This window comes from Diabrotica virgifera, chromosome 10, assembly GCF_917563875.1.
Source record: "Diabrotica virgifera virgifera chromosome 10, PGI_DIABVI_V3a".
NCBI classification, from domain to species: domain Eukaryota; kingdom Metazoa; phylum Arthropoda; class Insecta; order Coleoptera; family Chrysomelidae; genus Diabrotica; species Diabrotica virgifera.
In genome coordinates, this window is record NC_065452.1 from 153992887 (window position 1) to 154013077 (window position 20191).

Below are 20191 nucleotides of genomic sequence, written 5' to 3' on the forward strand. Positions count from 1 at the left end.
ATTTTTGCATTTTGAAGATTTTTATATTACACAAACAGTTAATTTTTACAACATACAAAGCTAACCTCATTCACACAGTTAAGGAATGATTGTTTAAGTTTCCGCCAAAGTGAATAAAATGACAAGAAAATATTTTATTACATTTTTGTTATAAATTGTTAATTAATCACTAATGATATTAAATAATTTATTAAGTTATTTCAAATGTAGCTGTAATTCTGCACCAAAATTTTAACACAAAACTTACATTTGACATTCTATTTATTTGATAACGTCAAATGTTATAATATAACCCGTGATCGGAACAGTGGCCACTTTCTGTCACTTGCTGTTGCGTGGAGTAAATTTCCGACTTATTTCGTACCTATGTTTTAAATGATGACGGACGGGTAAAGAACCCTGGACTCAACTGTACAAATAGTCAGAAATAGAACGATAGTAGATCGCTCTTGCTGTAGTAGAGCCATCGGACGGTGAGGGTAAGTACTTATCTGACCATCAATATTATAAATATAAACCAAGCTTAGCTAAGAATAAAATAACAGGTCGATACCTATCCATCAATATCCCAATAATTCATCACATCCCAACTCCGATATACCCAAAACGTATGGGCACCAAGTCTAATACGACCCTATTCATAATACACACCAACTCGCATACATATTAAGGAAAATAAAATATATGGAAGACATTCAGTGGCGGATCTACGGGGAGGGAAAAGGGGAAAATCCCCCCCCCTAACAAGATTCAAAATTAAAGAAAAAAATTGTTGAAACAAAAATATATTTATTAAACACGCTAGTTAGGAAAATTAAGGGAACTTAATGCATATAATTTATTATTTATCTATTTTATGTAGTTTGGGTTTATCTTTTTTATGTTTATGTCTTTCAGTTGGTGTTTCATTTAAAGTTCCCCCGCCCTCCCCCAAGTCAAATTTTCCCACCCAAGGCAAATGTCTAGATCCGCCAGTGGGAAGAATATACATATTTAGAAATTGAATAATGATTTCATGCTATTATATTAAGTAAGTACAATATAGGGTGTCCAGAAACTCTGCCGACAAACGAAGACCGAAGATCCCTCAGATAATTTTAAGACAATTTAACCAAATTCACCTAGTCCGAAAATGCTTCCTAAGGGCAGGGCCCCCGTAAAGGGTACTGGCGCCTGTGTGCAAAAAAGGATTTTGGCGCCCCTTAAGGCATTTTGGATAACGTTTTTTATTTATTTTTTGAAGGTAGGTAGGTGCTTGAAATAAACCAGAAAACTGAACTGTAGAATGTGAGTCTCACCCCTTCTCCGGGGTGAAAAAACATACGTTCAAAAAAGTCCCGGAATTGGATAAAATGATTAATTTTAAATAACTTTTCTTCTATAAAGATTTTCCTCTGTCAATACTTTTCAATAGTTTTCGTTAGTTTCGTTTTCAATAGTTATTTGCGAGTAAACTTATGTTCATTTTTCACCAAAAAAAAAAGGTTTTAGACGGATTTTCGCAAATAACTCAGAAGTATTTTATCAAAAAAATATAGCTTATAAAAAAGTGAAAAAAATGGTGTAAGTACCTATAAATGAAGTCTGCAGACCCAGTAGAAGCAGAGTTGTAGCTGATGAAAAGGAGGTTTTTATTCGTCAAATTACAAATAAAATATTTCAACGTAAAATAACCAAAATATCAAGCACCTATCAGGGAAAACTCATTACAACTTTTTTAAAGTGTTTAAAAGAAGCTATATTTTTTAACATCAAAAGTAAGTAAGTTAAAAATAATGTTGGTCCCTTTTTTTGGTAAAAAAAATCATGAAACCCACCCCCTAATTAGCATCCCAAATGAAATTAATCGTTGCCGCTTCACCACAAATTACTTTACTTATGTATTGTTTATATGATCTGAAGTTTCATCGGTTCAAAGTGCTTATTTTTGAAAAGGCTGTATTTAAAAGGGCGAAAGGGCTGAACGAGTCACTAATCATGAATGCAAAATTTGAACAGCCATATCTTCCAATTTTTGTCTTACAGAAAACCATAATCTACATTTTTTACTGCTTGAGATTTTTGGTATCACTAATTAATTTTATAGTTATTTCGAAAAGGAAATTTTTTCAAGGTTGAAAAAAAAAATTACTTTAAAACCAAATTTTTAAAAAAATAAGCACTTTAAACCGATGAAACTTACAGATCATATAAATAAAGATTTTCTTAAACATTTTAAAGAAGTTGTAATGAGTTTTCCCCCAAAAATTGCTTAATTTTTTTGGTTATTTCACGTTAAAATATTTGATTTGGAATTTGACGAATAAGAACCTACTTTTCATTAGCTACAACTCTGCTTTCTAGTGGGTTTTGCAGACTTCATATATAACTTATTTTTATCACTTTCTTGTAAACTAAAAGTATTTTTGCTAAAAGTATTTTTTCGATAAAATAGTTTTTAATTGCGAAAAACCGTCTAAAAACGGTTTTTTTTTTGTTGAAAAATGAACATACTCAGACTCACTCGCAAATAACTCGAAAATAATTGACTTAGTGAAAATCTATATATAACAAAAGTTGCTTAGAATTAGTCAGTTTATCCAATACCGGACTTATTTTGAACGAATGTTTTCTCACCCCCGAGAATACCCCAGATATTCTCGGGCGTATTCCCCTGAGAATATCGCTTTCACCCCCAGAGCAAAAGCACACATCGGCACAGTAGGTATCACTTCTTTTCTTGTTAGCTATGTGTATGACAAATTGTATGTCAATCCAAGCGGTTCTTTAAAATTTACGACAAAAACCGTGACTAAATGGACTATTATTAGTAGGCTAAAATATCAAAATGAAACAAACAGAATAAAAGCATAACAAAATAAATTAAAATGCCTGACTTCTGACATGTTCTCGGAAATGGGAATCGGCAGTAACTGGATGATATACTAATCAAATTTAGCGTGTGTTTAAACTGAATCCTATTTAATTTCTCAACTTTTATTTTAAAATTAATTTTTGTTTATTTGTTTCTTTGCTTTTTTTGCAATTTTTGCAATTTTTGACCCCGGGCTTTGGCGCCCCTAAAGGACGGCGCCCGTGTGCATTGCACACTTTGCACATATGGTAGCGGGGGCCCTGCCTAAGGGAGCTGGAGCTCTTTGAAGATGGCCTCTTGTAATTAGTTTTTCTTAAATACCTCTAGAACGCTTCTATTTAGAAAAAGGAAAACTGGTTCTTTTATTTATCTTCCACAGATAAATTGATTCCATTAATTGCGAATTTCTAGTATCGGTCATAGGCTTCCGTCGGTGTCGGAAAGTTGGTCGAAAACACTTCGTCGACGGAAAATTAGTCAACAACATTTGGTCGACAAACAGTTGGTCGAATGCACAATTCATCGAATGTACAATTCGTCGACGAACATTTGATCGAATGGATTTTTCGTCGACAAAGACCCAAAGGGAATAAATAATATATGGAGGAAAAACGCCAATATAAAAGTTACTTTCTTTCTACCATATCAAAAAAATTATTTTATAGATTGCCAGTCCTAAGCCTTGGATAAAGTGTGAAGGGAAGTTTATTCTCACGATTCCTTTACTTTTTCATTGATATTGACTGATTATTGCAGTCGAAAACATTGTACGGAAATGCCTCGATTCTTTAACAACTTATTTACCTTAGCATCTCGCATATTTCGTCTTGTCCGCAAGTGCCCCCAAATTTGACTTGTCCGGAAATGCTCCGTTCGCAAGTGCGCCGACACCAAAAAAAAGAACGGTATAACATCTCTAATTAAAATATCGGTTTATATTTGCTGTCTACTCACCCACCGAAGCCAATTTTTTCATTAAATTTAAAAATAATTAAGATTTAGAAAAAAAATTAACAAAACCAAAAAAAAAATTAGATATGTATAATACAGTGGAACTTGCTAATTCGAACTTCCATAATTCGAAATCTTCTTTAATTCGAATTTTTATTTTGGTCCCTAGCATTTCCTATATAAGTAATGGTAAAAAGTCGTGAATAATTCGAATTATATTTTGGATAATTCGAACTTTTCTGCTATCTTTTCTGAATATCTTAGAATCTTTTGTCATTACTGAGAAGCTAAATTCTAAAAAGCAGCTAAAAATTTCGGACCGCTTTGGAAAAAAATAAAGTCGATCTTTTTTATCTTTTTTATAGCTTGCAAATGTTTTAATTGGTATTTTTGGCCGAATTTTGTTAGCCCATTTTTTTAGGTTGACAAAACTCGGGCAAGAATAGGAACAAAAACATCTCCAAGCCATAAAAATGATCAACTACTGATATTTATCATTTGCAGATGCTTTTGTAGATTTGTTTTTTTAATTCGAATTTTTGGATAATTCGAATTTTTTTAACAATCCCCTGAGATTCGAATTATCCAAGTTTCACTGTACAATATTCCAGTTAACAAAATAAAAACTAATAATCCGTCGTTTGTCACCATTAATCCGTTTATCCTAAAGATAAATAAGGTTGTCGACGAAAAATCCATTCGATCAAATGTTCGTCGACGAATTGTACATTCGATGAATTGTGCATTCGACCAATAGGGCAACGGTTATTTTATCGAATAACTTTTTTGTCTTTAATTTTAAGTATATTTGACACTGGATTATTAAATTGTAAGGTATTCTGGTACCAAAAGGTATTATTTCTTTTAAGCCGGTAGGATACCGTTTTCTAGAAAGTTCGATTGGAAATTTTTTCGTTTTTTTAATTTGAAAAAATTTACAAAAAAGAAACTACATATTTAGAAAAACAAAAACTGGTACGTTTATTTATTTTTCAGAGATGAATCCATTTCATCAACTGCGAAATTCTAGTACCGGTCATATGCGTCCGTTTTGAGTAGGTCAACGGTTATTTTATCGCCTAACTTTTTTGACTTTAGTTTTAAGCATTTTCACACTAGATTATTAGAGGTATTGTACAGGGTGTAACAAAAATACAGGTCATAAATTAAATCACATATTCTGGGACCAAAAATAGTTCGATTGAACCTAACTTACCTAGTCCTAATGAGCATACAAAAAAAGTTACAGCCCTTTGAAGTTACAAGATAAAAATCGATTTTTTCCGATACATATATCGAAAATTATTAGAATTTTTTTAATGAAAATAAACACGTGGCATTCTTATGGCAGGAACATTTTAAAAAGGAATTTTAGTTAAACCCCCCCAAACTATTTTGTACGTTCCAATTAAATTATTATTGTGGTACCATTAGTTAAACACAATGTTTTTAAAACTTTTTTGCCTCTTAGTACTTTTTAGAAAAGCTAGTTTTTATCGAGATATTTTGAATATTTGTCAAAGCCACCACATATTTGTATACTGTTACGTACGATTGTAGAGACCTGGTAATAATATGAATTTTTTTATAATACAGTTTGAGGTATATTTTGAACCATATTAGAAAAGAAGCCACATCTCAATAAAAGGTGACTTATCACGAAAAGGCTAAGAGACCAAAAAGTTTTAAAAACACTGTGTCTAACTAATGGTATCGCAATAATAGTTTAATTGGAACGCACACAAACATTTGGGAGGTTTAAAGGCACAGAACCCCCACAAAATTTTTATGTAAACATATTAAAAAAGAAGCAGCATCTCGATTAAAACTGGTTTATCGAAAAAATATTAAAAGGCAAAAAAGTTTTAGAAACATTGTGTTTAACTAAGTGTACCACAATAATAATTTAATTGGAACGTACAAAAAAGTTTGGGGGGGTTTAAGGGAACAAAACCCCCTAAAATATTTATGGGGTGCACAAATTTAACTATAATTTATTTTTAAAATATTCCTGCCATAAGAATGCCACGTGTCCATTTTTATTAAAAATTCTCTAATAGTTTTCGATTTATCGGAAAAAATCGATTTTTATCGTGTAACTTCAAAGGGCTGTAACTTTTTTTGTGTGCATATTTGTACAAAGGTAAGTTAGGTTCAATCGAACTATTTTTGGTCCCAGAATATGCGATTTAATTTATGACCTGTATTTTTGTTACACCCTGTAGTATTAAACAGTTACTGTTGCTTTAAGTCGGTAAAATAAACGGTTTTGTTTTACATTTTTTCAGAGAAAAAAATCATCCTCGGGTTTTAAAGATATTCCCAGAATTTTCAGACCTAATTTTCTTTTTAATTTTCTCAGGACGATTCCCGGAGTGGAAATCGAAACGTCAAATAATAGTTCATTTAAGAAATGTAATGTATAATGCAATCCCATAAACACATAGGTAGGTACCTACTAAGTTTAACATGCCCCAAGAAAACAATCTCAGAATCTCATGTACCTATATTTAATATAAATACTCGTATGTAAAAGGGACCGCCCTGAACGAAAAGTGTATTTGCATATTTATGGTAATTTAATTTATAATATTGAATTTTTAAACGCTTTTCTTTACTTCAATAGTTTGCATCAAATCTTTAGACGTTAATTTGACTGACTTTTCTTCAATGCAAATGAATGAAAATTTGCAGACATATGCATTCGCGGTAACAATACACGAATAGTCAATAAAAAAAATTTATGTTTATTAATTGTTTAAATAAAAAAACTATTTTAATGGAAAATGCTTAAATTCTCTTGTTTTTTACAATGAAGAAACTTGAAACTTTTACAGATTGTAGCTAATTCTATGAACTATACATAATTTCACTTTTTTCGTCAATTGTTTACGTTATGCTTCATAAATAAACAATAAAGTTACAAATTTTTTGCCGATTCCGACTACTTTTCATGTTTGTACATCATATTTTTTATAAATATTTTAATAAACATGACGTATATTTAAGTTTAAGACTAAAAAGTAAAAAATAAAAAAATATGAAAAAAATATTTTTAAGAAACGCTTTTCTTTAAGTTACGAGTGACTAAAATTAAACATATTATAAAAAAATCAACTAAAAAGCAAAAAATAAAAAAATTTAAAAAATCTAACACATTCGTTAAAGAAAAGCGTGGTGCGAAAACCGTTTATTCGATGAAGACCCGCCTTGACGAATGTGTTAGATTTTTTCAAGTTTTTTATTTTTTGCTTTTTAGTTGACTTTTTTATATGTTTAATTTTAGTCACTCGTAACTAAAGAAAAGCGTTTCTTAAAAATATGTTTTTCATATTTTTTTATATTTAATTAATTCATAGGGATTACTGTCAAGCAAACCCGATGTTAATGTGGAATGTATGTATAATATATGAAATATCCAGTTGGTGAGTTGGGGCTTTCGATGAAGTGGCTGTCTACGACTTAAGTGTACATAATAATATATGAAATGTCTTTCGATGAGTTGGGATTGGATGAGTTTCACCGCACCCTAAAATAACATAAATATCATGTCAGATTTGACTAAAAGAAATCTACTTTCATAGCCATTATTTAAAGAACTGTCGTTTTTAAAAATTGGCGGTATTAGGAAACAATAGGTACTTGACAAAATAATTAAAAAACTTGCAAGAGAATGCATTACTTAATACGACAATTTCCTATTTCTTGTATAATTTTAATAGGATTCCTGAAATTGAACAACGTGACCTTATAAGTTAGTTCACAGCATAAAATCTGTATCTAATCTACAACGTGACAGATCCAGTTGTTACAAAACTTTCTGTTACATCAGTCCCAGAAAAACGTGATACCTATATGTTTCCCTTTTTTATCAATATTATTAGTATAATATATAGATATTATAATGCAGATTATCTTTCTGATATTTCTGATATTAAGAAGTGCACAATAATGAAGTTATTAATGTTTGACGGAACTCTTAATAAGTTCAACTCTTATAAGTTCAAAAAAGCAATAAGGAAGCTGCAAAAAGCGAAAAAATGTGGCACTATATGGCACTTCCGGTCATACCGGAAGTATACGTTAACTTTGTTGTTTTAAGTACGTAGGTAATATTTTTATTTTATTTTCGAATTCTACATGCAATTTTAAATAAAATTTGTGCACAATGATCTATACCAAAAATTAAGTATTTTCGAAATATTTCGGTTTTTTCAAAATTTTTAAAAAATCCTAGTTTTTATTGAATAATGAAATTTTCATTAACAATTAGGCTAGTGACGTGAAATTGTAACCAATAAACAACAAGCATAACTTGCCTATTTACCCCACATGTCCAATTTATTGATATTTCATTTATAAATCTTTTTTAATTAAGTTATGTCTTGTAATTCTGGAAACACGGTCGGCTGTTAGAGATTTAAAAGCAAGTAAAACTCTCCTTTTCATATCTTACTTTGTCCTAACAGCATAGGCGTAACCAGGATGATCCTAAGGGGGGGGTTACAACTACCTGAAAGGGGGGGGGTTACAACTACTGGAAGGTCTCTGAGGGCTATGGTGTTAAGCGTATAGAGCTCAAAGTACATCCCAATGGGGGGGGTTACAACCCCCAAAACCCCCCCTGGTTACGCCTATGCCTAACAGGTTTGGAAAATACACAATTTTGAATGTTACCCCAAATGCCAAAATCTAGAGAAGATAAGTCAGGAGAGCGAGCTGGTCAACGAAACGGGCCCTGATTGGCAATCTATCTATCGTCAAACATGTCGTAAATATGCTGAGCAACAGGCTTAAACTTATAAGGAGGCATCTTGCTGATACCAAGCTGAAGTCGCCTCTTCATTTCTTAAAGTATGTAACTCAGATCGTATGGCTGCTTCTAAAAAGTAAGCAGCTTATAAATTATTAGTTAAATTGTGTCCATTTAATGTAGACTACCGTCTACATCGGTATCGTCATTCAATGTAGACTAAGATTTTTTCAAAATTTTGAAAAAGAAACTCGAAATATCTCGAAAATACTTCATTTTTGGTATAGAACAATTTGGTACAAATTTCATGTAAAATAAACATGAATAAAATATTCTTAAATAACAATATCAGATTCTATTTACAAAAACAAAGTTGACGTCCACTCCCGGTATAACCGGAAGTTCCAGATTCAAGACAACATTATATTTCAACTAAGCGTCATCCAAAACTTACAGCTTCGTAATTTGAGATTTTTCACATAACTATATCCGCCATTAATATTAATCAAAACTTATCGCACTGCAGCCTTAATATTTCCACCATTGACTAATTGGCCATTATTTAAAAACTGGGCCATTTTGACTAAATAATTGCTTTTACAACAAGTAAGTAATTATAAAAAATATTGTTTTTGGAAATGGGTCACATTAATTATGCAATAGATTACAAAGCAGACACGAGAGCTAAACAATATATACTGTATTATTCTAAATATTTTAAATCAATTAATTTTTCTGTTTAAACAATAAAATGTTAACCAATCTGTATATTTTTAACGTATTTAAAAATGAAAATGAATTTAAATAAAACAAAACTTATGATAATAAATAAAGCTGAGAAAAAAGAAAGGAATACCAATATAACAGTAAAGAAACAAGTAATAGAATAAATAGAACAAATAATATCTACTTTTGAATACTTGAGAAATATTATAACAGATGATGTGAAAACGGACATGGCAATAAGAAATAAACTGAAGAAGGCTACTAACGTGTATTATTCATTAAGTAATACAATAATTTTTGGAAAATCAGAAATAGATAACAAAACTATACTCAGAGTAGGTATATAACAGCATAGTTAATCCGATAATGACATATGGGGCGGACACATGGATTGTGCAAAAGAAACATGAACCCATGATAAACGCGACCGAGATGAAATACATGAGAAGAATAGCTGGAGTTACGAAAATTTGAAAGATTTAGAAATGAAGATATTAGGAGAGAGCTGGAGCAAGCCGATAATGAGGAAAATCGAAAACAAACAATTGAACTGGTTTGGCCGCATAGAGTGAATGGAGCAAAATAGACTAACAAAAAAGGTATATGAAGTCAAAATGAGAAACAAAAGAAAAAAGGAAGATGGAGGAAGACATGGATGGACCAAATCCTTGAGGCATAAAGAACCTGGCCACCAGTAGAAGTGCATGGAAGGAATGGATAAAAGGCGGAACCCTATATCCGACGCCCTGAAGGGCAATAAGGATTATGAGAAAGAAGAAGAAAATGGTTGCTTTTTAATCTAATTTTTTAATTTGGTAGGTACATAATAATTTTTTAATCCCTAATTATGTACCTACCAAATGATATTGTGACTATTATTTTGAACGAACTTGCAAATGATTGGAGATCATATGAATTTGTAACACAGTACTTTTATTTTTAATCAGAATTATAATTATATTTTAGTTTGTTTCCTGTGGGCTAGCGGCATACCCCTAATTTGATGCTTAGAAATCGAAAAAGCGACCATGATAGGTGAATGGCAAATTTTGGTCATTCTTGATGTTTTCGAGGTCGCTGAATCCGAATATGAAGTTTATTTTTATCTAGAATTGGTGGAATATCTTCAAAAATCAAATTTTAAGCAATAATGCGAAAAATAAATTTTGATGATTTTTCAATTTTAAGTCGCTGTATCTTTGGTCGCTGTAAATATTTCCTTTTGAACATTTTACTGTATCATCTTTGAAGTATTTAACAATGCAATTTGTCCGAAATATTTAGAAAAATTAAAAGAGGAGTTGTTAATTTTTAAATATTTGTCGTCAGATTTTGTTAGTTTTATGTTTACTTAAAAAAGTTGAGTGACAAACTTTTTCGTTTATAATAATTTTAACGAACACAGCATTTAAATATAGGTCATGACATGAAGAAGTTTTCTGGAAAATTTCAAGTCAAAATATGCAAAGGGAAAAAGTTATGTGACGTTATAGACGAGTGGCACTCCCCCAAAAAACGCTTATTTCTCGAGATACTCACCACGTTGTGGTGAATGGCTAATTTTGGTCATACTTTAGGTTTTTAATGGAAATGAAAACGAAAATGAGGTTTATTTTAAATTTTATTTGGGGAAACATTGTCAAAATCGCAATTTTACCCTAAACTGAAAATAAAATTAAATCACGTTTTTCAAGTTTAACTCGCTACAACTCTGTTCCATTTTAATATTTTTTCTGAAATTTGTATAGGTAGTAATATTGTTTACATTTCTGAAGACAATGGAACCTGATTTAACCTATCAGTCTTATTATAATAAAAGTTATGAATTTGTTAAAGTAAAAGGTGAGATTCCTGAATTGCAAAGTTTAATCGAAAAAAATGAGTAACAAAATTTGAAATTTAGCTTTTTAATCAAATTTATGTTAAAATATTAAGGACAACAAATCACAAAATGTTTTATAAAAAAATGGCTTTTAATTTTTAGTGTAAAATTGCGATTTTAACAATGCTTCCCCACTTAAAATTCAAAATAAACCTCATTTTCGTTTTCAGAAGCATCAAAAACATAAAGTATGACCAAAATTAGCCATTCACCACACCGTGTTCAGTATCTCGAGAATAGGCATTTCTTTTGGGGGAGTGCCATTGGTCCTATTGCATATTTTGACTTGAAATTTTCCAAAAAACTTCTTCATGACTTATGTTTTAGTGCAGTGTTAGTTAAAATTATAAACTAAAAAGTTTGTTACCCAAGTTTTTTAAGTAAACATGAAACTAAGGAAATCTGACGACAAAATGTTTACAAATTAACAACTTCTTTTTTAATTTGTTTAAACAGCTCGAACAAATCTCATTGTTATTTAAATACTTCAAAGATAACACAAAACAATTTTCGAAAAAAAATATTAACAGCAACCAAAGATACAGCGAGTTCAATTTGAAAAATCATCTAAATTGTTTTTTCGCATTTTTGCTTAAAATTTGATATTTGCACATGTTCCACCAACTTAAGATAAAAATAAAGTTCATTAATATTAGGATTCAGATCAAGAATAACCAAAATTCGTCATTCACCTGAAAGTGTATTTTCGTGGTCGGTATATCATTTTAGGGGTTGCTGCCACTCGCCTACTAAGGATGCTAACAAATAAATAGCGAATTTTATTTCTAAATAAGAGATCGTGTACCTGATATTCTATTAGAGTTGTTGGGTTCTTAGACGGACAGCTACTTACCTAAAACAGAATGAATAAATATAAGTAACTTTGTTATAAAAATAGTGTACTTATTTTGTTTTGAAAATATAACAAAACGTTAAAGAACTTGCCCGTAGAGGCTTTTCAATAAAAAACTTCAACTTCTGAAAGTTATTTTAAGTATATCGATTTAAAATAAATCATCTTAAGAAAATCCTTTTTAAACGAGCTAAAATCTTCACAGCGTTTATTTGTGAAAAAAATATAATATAGTTTATGCATTTATTAAATGTATAAATCATGTTAAAATGATATTAAAAATACATTATTTTGTCAATAGAGTTATCATATTAAATATCATAATAAATAATAATTTATCCTAATAAATATTGTCGCCGGAAGAACATTTTTGTCCCGTATTGTACATATAAAAACCAAATTTGAAAAAAGAGAAAGGAAGAGAAACAGAAACAGTTGCAGAAAAGAATTTTTATAGGTGTATAAATAAATTTGTATAAATAAAGCCAAAAAAATTGTAAAATAAAATAAATGAATGAAATGAAGAACGTCTCTACCATACTGTCTATTATGTTGCCTTTTTTTATTCAAATTAAAATAAAGTATAATGATTTATCTACTCCCAAAATTAAAATATTTTTTCCTTGGCTTTGGCTTAGCCAATAATCCAAAATATTTCAAATATAGGTCTCGAAAATTCCTGAATAATAATAATTCCTAAATAGAGGCAGAGTATGATGTTATCTCCAACATTGTTCAATATAAAAATTGTGTTTATAAAAAGTCTTTAGATTATGGATTACTCCCAACAAGTTTAAAAAACAGAAAGAAACACCACAAGAAAACAGCTGTAGAAAAAAAATTTATAAATATATGTATAAGTATGTATATAAATAATTTTTTATAAATAAAGCAAAGATAATTGACTGTTTATATAAATATAGAAAAAGTAGGTGAATGTCCATTAGTAGTGCTATTGTCTTGTTGCACTCAAGAACTTCTCAACCATACTTTCTAATATTTTTTGTCTTTTGTTTTTATTCACATTAAATTAAAATAATTTTTTTTAGCTACTTCCAGAATATTATTTTTTCCCTTTGCTTCGGCTTAGCCAATGAACCAGAAAATTCAAAATCTAGGTCTCGAAAATTCCTGAATAAGTGCGAGAATAATCTAGTCAAAATAAAAAATAAACCTACCTGTAACAGGGCTACATTTTAGGGAGAGGGTACGTCAACGGAAATCATCAACACCGTGATGCATGCACAACCGTTCAGCAGTTTCAGTGATGTTTATTAAAGTTGAGGTGAACTCCGAATGTGATGTAAAGTACGAGAAGAGAAGTGAAGTTGTGTCAAGTGAAGTTGTATGCGCCGTTAGGACAACGCCGACGCCAGACTGACACGCTTACTCGGCGTCCTCAGCGACGCTCATCACTTGAAACTCTTGCGTAATTGGCGCGCCTGCGTTCCCGTTCCCTAAATAGTCCAGGTTGTGAGGCTGCTCCCATAGGAAGTAGGAAACGTATTTCCGATTTCGCTCCTTTGCGATTTCCTGTTCAAAATTGTCCCCGTCAAACAAATCTGAAGGGTGCCGGGTGAAATTTTTGTGCAGAAATTGTTTAAACAATTTTTTTAAACAAATTTCAAAACTTACCCTTTTTGCTCCATTTTTTAGATATTTTCGGTCATTTTCAACAAAAAAGGTCTCTTGTCATTTTTTTCTAAACTTGATAGTTTTCGAGTTATAAGTAATTCAAAATCTGAAAAATGCAAAAATATGGCTGCCAAAATATTGTCGAGGTTTGAAAACTCATATATAAAGGATAAATACCCCCTGTTAAGACAGACAAAATGCCCTCACTCCTAGATTTTTTTTATTTTTTACGTAAATTCGACCTTGCTGGAGGTCTAAATTTTGGTGTATTTTTGATTTTTTTGAAGTGAAAACTTCTTTAGGGACGTTGTGCGATTTTTGGATAGGGGAAAAAGCATTGAATTCGCGACCGTCATCGCGACCGTCATCACGACTGTCATCGCGACCGTCATCGCGACCGTCATTAATATATATGACCGTCATATAGAAGTATTTAATTTAAAATCAATGTAAAACCTATTTTAGGATGGGGAAAAAAGATTTATTTCGCGACCATCATCGCAACCGTCATCTCTTCGGCGAAATAAATTTGGTACGTATATGTATTGATGTGACAACTTCTTTAGGGACGTTGTGCACGTTTTGGATGGGAAAAAGTATTAAATTGGCGACCGTCATTGCGACCGTCATCGCTTCGAAGAAATAAATTTTTGAAGTGAAAACTTCTTGAGAGTCGCTGTGCACTTTTTGGATGGGAAAAAAGTATTAAATTAGCGACTGTCATCGCGACCGTCATCGCTTCGACGAAATAAATTTTTGAAGTAAAAATTTCTTTAAGGAAGTTGTGCACTATTTAGATGGGGGAAAAGTATTGAATTAGACAACGTCATCGCGACCGTCATCGCTTTGGCGAAATAAATTTTTAAAGTGAAAACTTCTTTTGGGGACGTTGTGCATTTTTTAGATGGTGAAGAAGTATTGAATTAGCGACCGTCATCGCGACCATCGCGCAAATCTTTGAAGTGAAAATTTCTTTAGGGACGTTGTGCACTTTTTGGATGTGGGAAAAGTATTGAATTAGGGACCGTCATCGCGATCGTCATCGCTTCGACGAAATAAATTTTTGAAGTGAACACTTATTGAGTGAGGTTGTGCACTTTTTGGATGGGAAAAAGTATTAAATTAGCGACCGTCATCGCTTTGACGAAAGATATTTTTGAATTGAAAATTTCTTTAGGGACGTTGTGCACTTTTTGGATGGGGAAAAAGTATTAAATTAGCGACCGTCATCGCTTTGACGAAAGATATTTTTTAATTGAAAATTTCTTTAGGGACGTTGTGCACTTCTTGGATGGGGAAAAAGTATTGAATTTGCGACCGTCATCACTTCGCTGAAATAAATTTTGTACGTATATAAATTATGTGTATGTATACATAAATAGCATAGGGCATACGCATCGCGTATATGATATGGGTATAGCACTTCTTTTTGGATGAGGAAAAAGCATTGAGCTCGTAATTTATATACTATAAGAAGTTTTAACTTCTGTCGGCACTCCCACGAGTGCCTTCAAATTTTTTTTAGATTTTTACGTAAGGTGCGCCACCTTCAAAAACCAGAAAAATTGTTTTTTGGGGATTTTTGGGAATTTTTCCAATTTTATATACTTCAAAATATATCAAATCTGGCTTTTAATAGCTTATTAAATAATTTGGAATAACTCAGTCCTTTAGGACATTCAAAAATTTGATAAAACACATTCAAACCCAAAAAAACCCTCAACGTTATTAGGAGGTTTGAACGTGTTTCTTCCATTTTTTAATGTCCTAAAACATTCCATTACCTCAAATAATATACTGTAACACAAAAACCTTGATTTATTTCATAAATTTTGAAGTCAACTAAATGGGAAAAATCCCCAAAAACCACTCAAAAACCCCTTTTGGGGTTTTGAAGGTGGCGCACCTTATGAGAAAATCTGGAAAAAATCAGAAATATATTTTTTGATAAATTACACAAAATAAAAAAATAGACCTGCAGCCATCTAAAAAAAATGGTCGCTTTTTTCAAAAGATAAATGCATTTTTAGGTTATGCCCACTCGATGTGTCAGCCACCTCGGCGCGCTATATACGTATACGTTTATACATATACGCTATATACATATACGCTATATACATATATGCGTTTCTGTCGCACTTATACATATACGTACTCACGCAAAAAATTCCCAACAAATCCTTGACATTTATTAAAATTTTGTAGTTTATTATTGAGATAATTTTTTTAATAATTTATTTTATTAAATTAATTATTACCAATATGCTAATTAAATATGCCAATCATCACAATACAATAAGTGTATTATCATTTTTTTAAATGTGATCGATACAAAATACTTATCTTGTGAATATATATACAGGGTGATTGATTAGTAGGGTAAAGCTCAATAGCTCCGCTATAGTAATAGATAGCAATAAAAGTTAATAACAAAAATTTTAGCCACCTTTGAGCTTCACATTACAAAATTAGTTAGAATGTTAGTGGCAGACCTAACTTATGTTTTTTTAAATGGAACACCCTATATTTTATTTTATATTCGAAATCCTGTTAACTTCTCCATCACAAAAATATAAAGGTTTGTAATATTATACAGGGTATTTACAAAGTTATAACCAATTTTGTATGAAAATCGTAACAAGGTCAACTCCCTGTATAAATAAAAATAAGCAAAACAGCAATGGTTTATTAATGCCATATTTTTTTCTTTATTGTCAAAATTTTTAGGAATTATTGATATTGCTAATTTTCTTTATATCAAATACAGGGTAAGTCAAAACGCAGGTACATTATTTTCTCAGTTTTGTTAAATGGAACACCCTCTATTTTATATCATTATTGAAAAGTAACATTAACGTACTTTAATTTTTATATAACATTCCCTATGCCCAAATTTATTAGTTTTCGAGATATTTTCATTTTTCAGAGCAAATTATTAATTAGGTGTTTAAATTTATCTAAATTTGAAGTAAGCCATGACTGAATTGACAATTGAAGATTACCGATTATCAATCCGGTAATCAATGTAACACTGTAGTAAATAAAGAAATAAAAATAATTTATTAGTAATACATTTTACAAACAAAAACACAACCACTACATGCAATATTTTTGAAACGATTAAAAACTATCTTTTTATGTACCTAAATGCAACAAATAAACAAAGAAAATTAGTAATAAATTTTACAAAAAACACACAAACACAAAATACAATATTTTGTGAAGACAATTAAACACTACTTTTGTATGTAAATGTAATAATGTAACAAATAAAGAACGAAACATAATTTATCAGTAATACATTTTGCAAAAAAAAACATGTTTGAAAAAATTAAAAGCTACTTTTAATAAAATATTTTTAATATTTAATTACATAAGGTGTTCAAAATGATCTAACACATTTATGTACGCCTAAAAACGATCATTGAATGAGCTACTTACCCTACGGAGCATTTGTAAATTAACACATCGAAATACAGTTTGTATTCTATTTTTCATCTCAACCCTTGTTGTTGGAGGTATTTTATAAACTTCATTATTAACGTAACCCCAAAAAAATCAGTCCAGTTTATTAAATTCTGGTGATTTGGGTGACACGCTACTGATCCATTGAAAAATGAAAATATCTCGAAAACTAATAAATTTAGACATAGGGAATGTTATCTAAAAATTAAAGTACGGTAATGGTAATTTTCAATAGTGATATAAAATACAGGATGTTCTATTTAAAATTACTGAGAAAATAATGTACTTGCGTTTTGACTCACCTTGTATTTGATATAAAGAAAATTAGCAATATCGACCATTCTTGAAAATTTGGACAATACGTTAAAAAATATGGCATTAATAAACCATTGTTGTTTTGCTTATTTTTATTTATACAGGGAGTTGAACTTGTTACGATTTTCATATAAAATTGGTTATAACTTTGTAAATACCCTGTATAAAATAACAAACCTTTATATTTTTGTGATGAAGAAGTTAACAGGATTTCGAATATAAAATAAAATATAGGGTGTTCTATTTAAAAAAAACATAAGTTAGGTCTGCCACTGTGTTATCGAACACCCTGTAACATTCTAACTAATTTTGTAATGTGAAGCTCAAAAGGTGGCTAAAATTTTTGTTATTAACTTTTATTGCTATCTATTACTATAGCGGAGCTATTGAGCTTTACCCTACTAATCAATCACCCTGTATGTATTTGTATCAATTGTAATTAAAACTATAATTATGTATTAATAAAATGTTAATTTATTGTTAATATTTTTTAATAACTAAATTATTCATTTATTTTTTATCGACATATTAAAAAAAAGAGGAAATAAGCATGTGATGATAGGCGTAAATTATATTGTGATAATAGGCTTATTTAATTAGTACATATATATATATATATATATATATATATATATATATATATATATATATATATATATATATATATATATATATATATTATGGTGCGGCGTCTTAAAAATCAAATGGAAGCGCTTAATTAACAATTAAAAACAACGGTCTAAATTGAATTAGGCCCTGATTACTCTTTAGAATGAAATGTTCTCCTGGATACGAATGCTACGAATTCCTTGGACCGACCGCAGGACAAATAATTCAATTGAGGCCATAAGAGCCAGAGTGGCCTAACTGATTTCAACATTACTTTACATTATCAAAAAAAAATGATCAGAAGCTAACAATGTCCGATTGGTTTAGTAATTGTATGTTGACCAAGAATCATTTTTTGTTCAACATACAATTACTAAAAAAATCGGACATGGATAGCTTCTGATCATTTTCTTTGATTATGTAAAGTAATGTTCAACTCTGGCTCTCATGGCCTCAATTTTAAGAGAGCCAACGACTCTCCAGTAAAGTCCATCTCCAACAGTTAAAATAGTTTGGAGATGTTATGGGAGCAAATACAGAAAACATGGAAAGACTCATTATACAAGGAAAGGTGGAAGGCCGAAAATCACGAGGAAGATCCTCAAAAAGATGGATCGATCAATTTACAGGAATACCACTATACTCCCGTCAGGGGTCAGGATTAAAGAGAAAGACTCTTTAGAATCTTGAAACTAAATGTTTATTAAACTTCAATATAAGTACTTGGCAACCTCAAAAATAATATTTTACATACGAGTCTTTAAGACTCGAGAATGAGTATTTTTGAATTTTTTTAACTTAAATCGCTTATAACTCGAAAACTATCAAAGTACCCCGCAAACCTTACGTAAATTAGGTCCCAGTGGATTTAGTTCATACTTTGGGAAAATACTCTTTGAATCATTCTGATAAAAAGTTCTCATGGGCACATATCCATCTTATGGAGGATTTTCAAGATATAGAGGCACAAACTCGGAAAATTATAAGATTTACCGGGTATTCCAATTCCCGAGTTACTGGTTATCTGGCAACATGTAGAAGTTTGGATTAAATAAAAGTACTAGCAGTCTAGGATTTTTTCCTGGGTATCCAGTGGCGAACTTTACTTTGACCTTGACCTTCAACGGACGTCATCTTCTAGAGTTTCGAGGGTTATGATAGCATTAAATTGATATAAACAGATTACTTATGGGTTTTTGGGATCGCTAAACACCAATATGCCATCATAATTGACCTCCGGAGGATGTGGTGGCCAGGGCCACTGCAAGGGACGTCATCTTCTAGAGTTTCCATGGTTTTCGGCATTTAATTGATGCAAATGAATTACTGGAGGGTTTTATGAGGTCGCTAAACACGAATATGCCACCAGAACCGACTCCCGGAGCACCTGGTTTCCAAGGTCCGTGAAAGGGGCTCTTGAAGCTTCGAGGGTCTTCTGAAGATGACGTGCCGTAGACACAATGTGATTTGTGGGTCGGATTTGACAGTGTATGCATGTTCAGCAACCCCAAAAACCTAAGTAATCCATTTGATTCCTCCGAAACTCCAGAAGATAACCTGTCTTAGGCAGCAGGTGCTCCTGTGTCTGTGCTGATCACGTATTCGTGTTCAGCAACCCTAAAAACCTATAACTAATCTGTTTGCATTAATGTAGTACCGAAGACCCTCGAAACTCCAGGAGACCCTTTCATTGACCTTGGAAACCACGTGCACCGGGAGTCGGTTCTGGTGGCATATTCTTGTTTAGCGACCTCAAAAAACGCTCCAGTAATTCATTTGCATCAATTAAATGCCTAAAACCATCGAAACTCTAGAAGATGACGTCCCTTGCATGTCCCTGGCCACCACGTGATCCAGAGGTCAATTCTGATGTCACATTCGTGTTTAGTGATCCCAAAAACCCGTGAGTAATCTGTTTATATAAATTTAATGCCGAAAACCGTCGATACTCTAGAAGATGGCGTTCGTTGAAGGTCAAGGTCAAAGTAAAGGTCGACATTGGATAGTCAGGAAAAATCCTAGACTACTAGTACTTTTATTTAATCCAAACTTCTACATGTGGCTAGATAACCAGTAACTCAGGGAATTGAAATACCCAGTAAATCTTATAATTTTCCGAGTTTGTGCCTCTATATCTTGAAAATCCTT

At 31.3% G+C, this 20191-nt stretch overlaps 1 protein-coding gene across 13 annotated transcripts in view; it reads right to left on the reverse strand.

Moving 5' to 3' along the window:
- Positions 1-20191, reverse strand: part of LOC114325428 (muscle calcium channel subunit alpha-1) — a 759065-nt gene that overhangs the window by 620469 nt on the left and 118405 nt on the right. The window contains exon 1 of one of the 13 annotated variants that reach the window (XM_050663511.1): positions 13198-13390. The exons of 11 other annotated variants lie outside the window; for them this stretch is intronic. The gene's annotated coding sequence lies outside the window, so the exon portion shown is untranslated. Of the gene's footprint in view, positions 1-10823; positions 10828-13197; positions 13391-20191 lie in introns of those variants that run through there. One more of the 13 variants, XM_050663512.1, reaches the window with a different exon arrangement.